The sequence below is a fragment of the Canis lupus genome, chromosome 34 (genome assembly GCF_011100685.1).
Source record: "Canis lupus familiaris isolate Mischka breed German Shepherd chromosome 34, alternate assembly UU_Cfam_GSD_1.0, whole genome shotgun sequence".
Classification (NCBI taxonomy): Eukaryota; Metazoa; Chordata; class Mammalia; order Carnivora; family Canidae; genus Canis; species Canis lupus.
In genome coordinates, this window is record NC_049255.1 from 11,243,591 (window position 1) to 11,254,383 (window position 10,793).

Genomic DNA, 10,793 nt, shown 5'->3' on the forward strand with positions numbered 1-10,793 from the left:
GAAGGTGGAGGGGCAAGGGCCCCAGCTGGGTGGGGGTCCACTCTCGCTAGGGGCAGTGGCTCTGGGGGGTCGGCGGCCAGCTGAGCTGACACCCGTGCCCCCCTCCCGAGGACCCACTGGCCCTGCCCGGCGTGCCGTGTCTGCACACACGGGGTTCATGTGGTCAGAGAGCCCACATGAGAAATAACTGAGAAACGGGGATTAGGTTGAAAATGTCTCGATGAACAGCATGATTAACATCTTCACGTATTTTTTTTCCTAACTTTCCACTTACATAAAACGTTCAGCATAAGATTGGAATGAAGCTGTTTTCTAACTCAAATATATTTTCAGACTCTGCATTAACTCTAACATGGTGCCAATCCCAGTTATTGGAGTGTCTTCAGAAACACCGTTTGTAATGCTCGACAAATGTGACAGGACGTGGATTTGCCAAGATTTATTGAGCGACTTGCACGAGGTTTGTGACGTGTGCGCCCTGGGTGGTCCCGCTGCAGTGACATCTCAGTGCTCGGCGGGGCTCGCTGTCCACTCACCACACAAACTAGGGGTCGGCCAGCGAGCAGGTGCTGTAGGCTTGGCGGCCCGTGTGGTCTCCGTCTCCTGCTCCGGTTTTGGCCTAACAAGCCTTTGAAACGGCAAGGTATTCTTGGGTCCTGGGCCCTCGGCGGCTGCAGGTGTGTCTCCACACTGCCCACCCCCAGGCCGTCCTCAGGCAGACGTTCCCAGCAGGCCATACGTAGGCACATTCGAGGCTTCTGTACTTTTGCCAAGTTCCTTCCAGCAAAGAGTACGGGCATGTGGACTCTTACCTGCAGCTGACACAGCCTTTGCTCAAGGACTTGCAGCACTCTGCTGACGTGTTACTAACTCCCAAGGAGAAGCAGGTGCCATCTGAGGTCTCTGTAGGTGGCGGTGACCCCACGGGCACGTTCTGGCGAGAAGGGTGACGTGCGGCCACCTCGTTTATGAGCCCTCTGTCTGCCCCTCCCCCACGGTGTGCCCGCAGTTCCAGGCTCCGCTGGCCTGCCTTCGTTTCACTCCAGTATTTCTTGAATTGTCAAAGGTTCCAGCATCTGTTGTTAAATCCAAGAGTTTTCATCTCCGTCTTTCTCTCTGACCTCGGGTGTCTAAAGAAGCTCCTGGGGTGGGTTTGGGCGCCCAGGGGGGAGCCTAAGCACCCCGCCGAAACTCCAGAGGGAACGCAGATTCTCACCTGTTTTGCAGGGCAAAGGGTTTCCATAGTAAAGATCAAACCAAAGCGAAGCTTCCCGACCCACGGCACGTAGCAACGTTTGTCCATGTGTCATGTCTGCATGTGTGCACTGACCCCTCCACCACCGCACACATGCTCCAGGCTCCGGGCCAGGAAGCCTGGGGGTGTCAGAGGGTGCAGGGCCAGCAGGCCCACCCACCCTGATTCTGACCTACCAGGCCAAGGAGAGTGGATGCAGAGTTGGGGTTTGGGGCAGGGGTGCCAGGCCGGGGTCCCTAGGACCTGATCTCCCATAGGGGTGGCTTTGTCAGGGCCGAGCCAGGCAGGCCGTGAGTCCATCCGCATGGTACAGGATACTTCAGCTGCTGGCAGGCCAGGAGAAGGGTCTCAAACACCCATTTTCAGCAACCCCTTTACACGGGGTTTGATGACTTTTGCTATTTTAACACAATTTCTCATAAAATCCACTTTCAACCACAGGAGAGATGAGCAAATGAGCTAAGCTGAGATGAGGGTGGCCCCTAGTTCCCAGTGAACCCCTGCCCCCTGGCTTCGATGCAGCCAGCCTCCTGGGTGGGAAACCTAGTCTCAGCCCGCTGTCCACCTCTGGGTCCCTGACCCCGGACATGGAGCAGCCTTATTTATGGAGCTTTTTCCTTCTGCCGCCCACCCCCTCACTCCCAACAGTTCCTAAAGAAGCCCTACTCACCGCTCTCCCCTCCAGAGTCCTGTCCAGCCAGGTGACCAGCCCCCAGATGATTGCCCGGGCACACTGGTCACCCCACAGGAAGGCTTGGAGTCTCCTGGATGGAGAGGCAGCCCTGCAGGGATAGACTCGCCCAGAGGAACAGGCTCTATGCAGCCAGAGTCCTGAGCTCCCTGGGACCCCAGGGCAGAGGCAAGCTCAGGGGAACAAGGTCACTGCTGCAGGCTGGCCTGCTGGCCTGTTTTCCAGGAAGGAGCAGAGATGGAACCACTTTTCACCCCTGATCCTGGGGCCGGGTGGTGGCGCTACAAGCAGAGCTTCCCCAGGGTCTCAAGAAGGTGAGTTCTGGGGTGGGGGTGGGGGGCTTCTGTGGCATCGATTTGAAGTCGAAATCAATTAGGACCATAAACCCTACAACTAAGGGAAAAATTAACTTTGAGGAGTGACAGCCAGTCATAACAGTTTAAGGCTTGCTTTAAATCTTAAACTTCCTCTCCAACACCCCATTCTAAACCTACACCTGAAAATGGTCAGGAGACGCACACGGAATGACAGAGATGCGCAGACACATCCTGCGAATTTGCGACTTACTAAATAGAATGAACAGCATGACCCCATTTAAAGATTTTTTTTAAAACCATTTTGGGGTGGGGGGGATACCTGGGTGGCTCAGCGGTTAAGCCTCTGCCTTCGGCCTAGGGTATTACCCTGGGGTTCCAGGATCGAGTCCCACGTCCGGCTCCCTGCATGGACCCTGCTCTTCTCTCTGCCTGTGCCTCTGCCTCTCTCTCTCTCTCTCTCTCTCTCTCTCTGTGTGTGTGTGTCTCATGAATAAACAAAATCTTTTTAAAAAATTTTTTTAAATTAAAAAACATGATAAAACCATTTAAAAAAAAATTAGTAAAATTAGTACCTGGTAATGTTCTCTGGGTGGGAGACTATGGATTCGTTCATCAATATAAACATGAATATAGGGGATCCTTGGGTGGCGCAGCGGTTTGGCGCCTGCCTTTGGCCCAGGGCGCGATCCTGGAGACCCGGGATCGAATCCCACGTCGGGCTCCCTGCATGGAGCCTGCTTCTCCCTCTGCCTGTGTCTCTGCCTCTCTCTCTCTCTCTGTGACTATCATAAATAAATAAAAAATTAAAAAATAAAAAATAAAAAAAAAAACATGAATATATATATATATATATATATATATATATATATATATATATTCTCCAGGGTTTTTTGTACGACGAGTCATCTCAACAGAACCACCGCTCCCTGAGTCTCAGCGCCTACCGTGCAGGAGGATCCCCTTGTTTCCAGGGTGAACTGCTCCAGAGAGGCCCACCGGGGGGCTCTGGGCACCTGGGTTCCCCACCCCAGTGTGTTTCTTTGTGACTCTGGGAGATTTTCTTGGGGCTCCAGACCCCCCAAGCCCCCAGGGAGTGATGATGCAGACAAGTCTGCTTGTGAACTGTGAGCAGGTCAGCCCTGCCCCCCGGCAGCCTGGAGCCGCGTCCACAGCTGCTGTGTCAGGACCACGGGGTCGCGAGGAAGGAGCCCAGGCCAGAGCTCCTGACTTGGGAGGCTGGTGCCTGGTGACTGGGGAGTCTGCTCACAGAAAACTCGTGTCTCCAGGCTCCTTGCTTCCCGTAGCTATCATGAAGCAAGAGCCAAGCAGGGACCCAGATTTGGTGTGTCCTCTCCTGACCCTTCTGCCCCGGGGCACCTGCCTACCCTCACTTCTCCGGAAAGTCAGGTTCCAGGACCCAGAGGCCAGGGGGTCATGAAGAGGCCTTGGAGAACCCATGCTGGCTGCTTTGCTCCTCTGAGGTCCATTTGCGTGTCGTGGGACAGAGCACACCAGACCTGTATGAGGGTGGATAAGGCGCATTCCCAGCGGGGGCGGGGAGGGGGGGCTTCAAGGAACCTGCCCGTGAGGATGCTGGGGTGGCGGGGGCAGTGATGGGGGCAGGGGGGATAGTCTTCAGCTGCCAGGGGCAGGACTTAGTGCTGAGGACCCGTGCCAGCCCAGTACCTCCTCCACAGGGCCCTCGGACAACTGGGGCTCGCTTCCCCCACCCTCAGGACCCCCGAGAGTGCACCTGAAAACCTCCTCTTTCTCAACATTCTCACAACCTGTGCTATGGGTTGAATTGTGTGCCCCAAACGCTGAAGTCCTATCTCCTGGAGACAAGGGCTTTGCAGAGGCAATCAGGTAAAGGGGAGGTCGTGAGGGCGGCACGGATTGCACAGGACTGGGGCATCCCAAGAGCACACAGAGAGAAGGCAGAAGGAGCCTGCCATCTATACACGTGTACTCTGTAGAAGGCAGGCTGGGGACGCCGCTCCTGACAGCTGACCTGGGACTTCCCACCTCCAGGAGATGTCCGCATAGGGGGCACCTGCCCTGAGCACGCTGTCCTGGCAGGCCCAGTGCACCAGTGGGGAACCCGGCGCCCCATCCAGAATGGTGCTCTCACTCCTGCCATCCTGCCAGAGCCGGACCCCCAGGGACAGCAGCCGGGCTGTGGCCATGCAGGCACCCCATCCACGTAACCACAGGGCTGACCTGAGCATGGATGGGACAACAGCAGAAGGTTCCAGCAGTTCCTTCCCAACTTGCACCCCTCAGGCCACCTTCCCTGCACTGCGATAGCCTGGGCCCAGGGCGGATGGGTTGCCTGCTGCCAACCACACCGTGGCCTCCTGCCCAGACTGTCCAGCCTCACCTTCAGGCCCCACCTTCAGCGCCTTAGTGAGGCTGGCCGCCTGGTGCTGGGTCCGGGGACCTGAAGGGCGCATTAGCCCGCTACGGGGCTGGCCCCACCTTGAGTCTTCCGGGTTCACTTCACTTTACTGAGCCGGTGATGCAGGCAGCAGGTAGGATGCACCCCTCCCGGGGCGGCACCAGGGGACCTGTCGATGGTCATCGGGGGTGATGCCTGCTTGCACCCACACGACAGTCTCCTCAGGCTTGTTAGGGGACCAGTGGGCCCTGGGGACCCCGCGTGTGGCCAACTCTGCTGAGGAGAACGAGCACCCTGTGGCCTGGCCTGAAGAGGACAAAGCGGGCATCCTGCTCACAGCTGCCATCTAAGGACCCTGGGCCTCCACCCTCCTGCCTGCAGTGGCCACCGCTCTAAGGGCTATCGAGGAGCCAGGGACAGGCTCAGAGCAAGGAACCAAGGGCTGCCGACAGCCAAACCAGTCAATGAGACCTGCATGAGGCCCAGCGTCCAGGTGCCCTCTGCCCAGACAGGTCCCTCCTGGCTCTGCATCCACGTGACAGACGAGGGATGAGTCGGCCCTGGCCAAATCCATCAGAGAGGGAGCACTCACAACCTGCAGGCATCCACTGTTCCTGAAGCCTGCAGGCACCGGGGCCTTACGTTGTCACGCTCCTCCTGTGTGTTGGCCACCACAGACGCCGGAGGCCAGCAGGGAGCATGACGCTGTCCTCACCATCATCGGGACATCTCTGCGGCAGGTCAAGCCCTATTCACAGACAGAAGTCCAACCCCGTGCTGATGGGGGCCCCAGGGTGCACAGGTGGGCCCCAGCATCAGCGGAGGCAAAGCCAGCTACTCCACAGCCTGCAGGATGCTCTCCCTACTGATTTAATTCACGCAGAGGCCGCTCCGAAATGGCCTTCTGACCTCGGAAGCATCCGGGACCCAAAAGCCAGAATAGCTCAGGAGGGGCCCCTTGAACATCATTGGATGACCCAGCCTGGCACCCAGGGGCAGGTGGACTCTCACCCAGGGCAGGGGTGAGGGTGAGGGGAGTGGCCCCGTGAGTCCCGGGAGCTCCCCCAACCACAGAGGTAAGAAGACATGTCCTCCCGCCTAAAAGCTCCAACAGAGAGGACGGGCCTGCACAAAACAGCTGTATCATCCAGAAACGGCAGCCAGGCAGGGACACTGGTGCCAGGAGAGCTGGGGGGGTCGGGAGGCTGGGGTGCAGGAGGTGGAGCAGGGGCTGCTCCGCTGCTCTGGGCCACAGCGGGGATAGCAGACCTGGCCCAAGGGGGCCTTCTTCCTGCCTCCTCCCCGACCCAGTCCCCATCCTGGCCCAGGGGCAGCTCCGCCCCCTGGGACTGGGGGCCCAGGGCTTTGGCTGAGGTCCCATCAACCCTGAGGCCATAACTGAACATCCTGGGTCTTGTGGTCATAGAGAGCATGGTCCTGGGCCCATGGTCCTCCGGCAGCAGCTCCTCATCTTAGGGTCACTGCCAGCAGAAACTGCTTCACAAAGGACGCAGAGACACAAGCCTGCCACACATCTGCCAGGGTTCAGACCCACCCAAGTGCTGGCAGGTGAGACACCCCCTGGGGGCCCACAATCCAGAGGGACTGAGGCCCCTGGGGGCAGCACCTCCTCCTCCCTGTCGAGGGACAGATACATACAGTATGTCAGGGCTCCCATCCCCGGAGCTGGCTGTGTCCCCAGTGCTGGGGGCTGCATAAGTCACGGAGCTGCCTCGGGCTGCCCACCCTCCCCTGCGCCCTCTGGGGGCATGAGCACAACCTCAGAGGAGCCAGGGAGGCCTGCCAGCAGAGGGGGCATGCCTGGGCCCTGAGGGTCCAGGTGTGTGGGGGTTCTGGGGAGCAGAGGGGGATTTCCAGGGGCCGACAGCCCCTCTCCCACACTGCTGTCCCGGGGTCATTGCTGAGACCCTCCCAGCAGATACTGATGGGCCACTGAATCAGGCCGAGTCACCACTGGCCTGGGCCGATCACAGCAGAGCATCATGGGGGGCCAACCTGGGGACACGTGTTACCCACCCCAGCAGGTTTGAGATGGAAGGAGGTTTGGGGCTGGGGAGGCAGGTGGGAGTTGATTCAGACACGGCGGGTGAGGGTGACCATCTGCAGGCCTTGCTGACCGCACCAGTCTGCTCTCCCCATCAGCCCAGAGCCGGCTGTGGCGCCTTGTCCCGCCCCCCTGGCTCCACACACGGTTCCTCTAAGGTCAGGAATCTCCCCGAGCAGAAAGCAGAACCGTGTGCTGACAGATTGAGGAACATGAGAGGGGACCAGATTTACCTACATCTGAGTGACCTGAATAGTTCAGCGGAAGCCAGAATTAAACAGAAGCACCACGCTGGGAAATGTAAGTACAGAACATCAGTGAAGCCCCGGAGGACCAGCGGCTTCCGGAGTTTCCACACAAGTCTGTACCTCTGCCCTCATCTTTAAAACTCCCACAGATCAACAAGAAACAGACAAGTCAGCAGAAGGTACGAACAAGTAACTCGAAGAAAGAGAAGGCCTGCAGGCCCAGGGAAACCTGCCCAACGGCACAAGCCTCCAGGCGCACATGCCACAGGACGAAGCCAGTGTGTCCATCAGAGTCCCCGGCCACCAGGAGGCACATGCCACAGGATGAGACCAACAGGGCACACACTGCACTGGGAAAGGCCGGGAACTTTTCTCTGAAAAGAGAGCTGGGGATAACCCATCGGGCAGGCGGTGGATATGTGCGAGCATCTGGGGAGCATAGAGGGGACAGATGCACTAGGACACAGAAGCTGAACGGACACAGCTGCCTATACAGACACAGATACAGGTGCAGGTGCAGGTATAGGTGTGGGTGCAGTAACAGGTGTAGGTGCAGGAACAGGTGCAGGTGCAGGAACAGGTGCAGGTGCAGGAACAGGTGCAGGTGCAGGTAAAGGTGCAAGTGCAGGCACAGGTACAGGTGCAGGTGTAGGTAGAGGTGCAGGTGCAGGCACAGGTAGAGGTGCAGGTGCAGGTAGAGGTGCAGGTGCAGGTTGAGGTGCAGGTGCAGGAACAGGTACAGGTGCAGGTGCAGGTAGTGGTGCAGGTGCAGATATAGATACAGGTAGAGGTACAGGTGCAGATACAGTTACAGGTGCAGGAACAGGTACAGGTAGAGGTGCAGGTGCAAGAACAGGTAGAGGTGCAGCTCAGGCATGGGCACCCCACCTCCAGGAAGGCTGGTAGAAGGGGGCAGGCCCAACGCCTACAGCCCGAGGTGGGTGACTCCACCATAACATGGTCCTGTTCACCTGCGTGCTGGCAACGCCCTGAGTGTAGAGCACAGGCACAGCCCCGTGTGCAAAGTCTCGAAGCCACTGGTCCCCCAGGCCCTGCTCACACCAGCCCCGCAGGGTCTCTGGCCAAACCGATGGCACAGGGCTCTGTTCTGGGTCAACGAGCAAGCAGACTTTCCCCAGGTCCACCTGCTGCCTGGACCATCAGGCCAACCAGGGGAAACAGGGAAGGACTAGACTAGGGCCTCCAGGAGCCACCCTGGGGTCCCAGTGAGAGTGAGATCTCATGTCCTCTCCACCCCACAAGTGAGGAGACATCACCAGCCCTCAGGCTGGCGAACACTTGCCTGCTCCTGCCAGGCCATCCACCACTTCCCTCCAGGTGAAAATCCTCAGAAGAGCCATGGTGGGCACACTGTCACCTGGGTGATAGGTGAGGCACTTGACACCGTTCACACCTCCCTCCCCCCCCGGGGGGCCTGATGCAGGTGCGCCGAATCCCCCGTGGGCTTCCTGTCTCCCTGGGAGCAGACTCTGCTGTTTTCTCTGAAGCACTCACGACGAGCACAGGAAAAAGCCAGTGTGTCCGTCAGAGTCCCCGGTCAAGAGGCAACAGGATGAATCCCCTAGAGATTCCTCGTAGGAGCCGGCTGAGGAGGCCGACGAGTCCTACTGCCCGCAGGCGGCACCCTGGAGCGCCCGGAGGGCCAGCGACGGGATCCAGTCTGAACGCCAGCGGGCTCCAGATGTTTCAACTCCAAAGGCCAGAAAGGACCAGTGTCCCAGGTCAAGGCAGGCAGGCAGGGGGAGCCCCATCTCACGCCTTGTGTGCCTTCACCTGACTGGATGAGGCCCACCCACACCGGGAAGCCCAATCTGCTTTATTCAGTCCACCGATTCAAATGCTAACCTCATCCAAAAACACCCTCATGGACACGTCCAGGATAATAACATATGGCCAAACATCTGGGTGCCCCATGGCTCAGTGGGGTCGACACAGGAAATCCACCATCACAAGAGCCCTTATTTCCTTCCCTCCTTCCTTCCTTCCTTTTTTATTTTTTTTATTTTATTTTTTATTTTTTGTATAGATTTCCACATGACTTTAATAAAGAAAACTTCTCTCACCTTCCGGCATAGAAGTTGTCCTCCTAACTGGAGTCACTTCTGGTTCTGGGGGAGATTCCAAGTGAGAGATGAGACGCCGTGTCCCTACCCTATGCTGAGGAAGTTCGCGAATCCTCCAAGAAGTGGGAATCTCCTCACAATGTGAAGGTTCAGCCGCCGCTGGAGGCCGCAGGTGCGCCACCCGAGGCTGCTGGCCATCGAGGCACAGCTGCTCACAGCCGCTGACCCCAGGCACGGAGCACGAAGACAGAGAGTTCTCACTCAGGACACCCTCGCTGCTTGGCTCAGTCAGCAGGTTGTGAAAACATTTCCAAGAAATCTGTCCTTTATGTCATCATTTCCTTTATTACATGCCTTTGTCGTGGGTTATTCTGTTACACAACAGCACAGTCATTTTTCAGGTGCCGTTTATTTAAAAAAATAACAAAATAAAATCACATGAGGACAATTGAACCTAATAATAATATTTATAATTAGCATTTTTTAAATATTTTATTTATTTGAAAGACATAGAGCATGAGCAGGAGGGGCGGGGGCAGAGGCAGCAGCAGGGAGCCTGACGCGGGGCTTGACCCCAGAACCTGGATCATGACCTGAGCCAGAGGCAGACGCTTCACCGATGGAGCCCCCAGGCGCCCCCGAGAAGAGCACCAACTGTCCTTGCGCACAATGCCATTCAGCAGATGCTCATCAACAAGGGGCAGGGCCTGCGGACAGTGGGTTGTGGGGCCTTCACACCCTCAGTGGCCACACCGCCTGTTCTGCTCCCTTCTTGCGCGGCCTTCAATGTCTGCCTTGAGCTGACGACACGCAGTGTGGCTCCCCAGGAAGGATGACCAGAGTTCAGTGGCTCCAGGTGAATAAAGCTGCGGACAACAACAGAGCCTCCCCCCTTCCCTCGACAACCCTCTCAGCCAAAACCTTTGTCCCAACAAAATCCTAAGCAGCAGTGTGGCACGGCTGTGACCAGCCCCAGGAGATCCAAAATCAGTGAAAATCAACACAAATATGAGCAGAGCTGTTGGGTGAACTGAGAGATCCCGGGCCCCACCTCCTGCCCCCTGGGGTCACTGGAGGGCTTTCGGGAACAGGAAACCCAAGCTGGGTGCACCCCAGGCCCTGGCAGCCCAGGGATCCCAAGACCTGGGAGCCAGAGGCCAGCCGGCATTGTGGCTCAGAGACAACAGAGCTGCGAGAAGACGAGAAGACACGCTGATGGGCCAGATCCCCCCCACGTGGAAGCTCCCACGCAACCGTCTTCATGACATCAGGGACCCTCTCAGCTGGGGTGGAGCAGCCCCAGCATCACCGGGGGGCCCAGGCCAGGCAAGGATGGCTCAGCCAGAGATGCAGCAGGGGAGAACCCGCCGGGAGACTGAGGCCTCGCGAGTCCCTGCTTCCAGGAGCCGCCGGGGCAGCCGTCCTGGGGTCCCTGCACGGCTGCTGCTAAGGGCTGAAACCTCATCATGTCGCACCTGGGTCAAAGTCTTATTTGTCTACACGTTCTGGTTTCTTGGGTGTTTTAGTGTTTCAGTGAAAAAGTAGAAAGGAAAAATGCTCATTAGCTTGAATCAGGTGAGAAAGTGTTGACACAGCGTTTCCCTGGTTACCCAAAGTCCTTTGTCTCTCAGATGTGTTTGCCCAGCCACTGGGGGCGCGGCTGGGGGCGGGCTGGGTCTCCCTCCTGGAGGAACCGGGAGACAGGGGCCTCTGCGGGAGGAGGGGCCTTCAGGTG

The 10,793-nt window shown here is 57.8% G+C and overlaps 1 long non-coding RNA gene across 3 annotated transcripts; it reads right to left on the minus strand.

Moving 5' to 3' along the window:
- Positions 1-424: 424 nt before the first annotated feature.
- On the minus strand, positions 425-9,339 carry LOC102152290. 3 transcript variants are annotated; one of them, XR_005383716.1, is made up of 4 exons: positions 9,059-9,339; positions 3,649-3,780; positions 2,836-3,045; positions 425-1,216 (listed from the first exon to the last, which is right to left on the minus strand). It is a non-coding gene; the product is annotated as an uncharacterized LOC102152290 (long non-coding RNA). The 3 variants fall into 3 exon arrangements; XR_005383717.1 differs by lacking the exon at positions 3,649-3,780; XR_005383718.1 differs by lacking the exons at positions 2,836-3,045; positions 3,649-3,780.
- Positions 9,340-10,793: the final 1,454 nt, after the last annotated feature.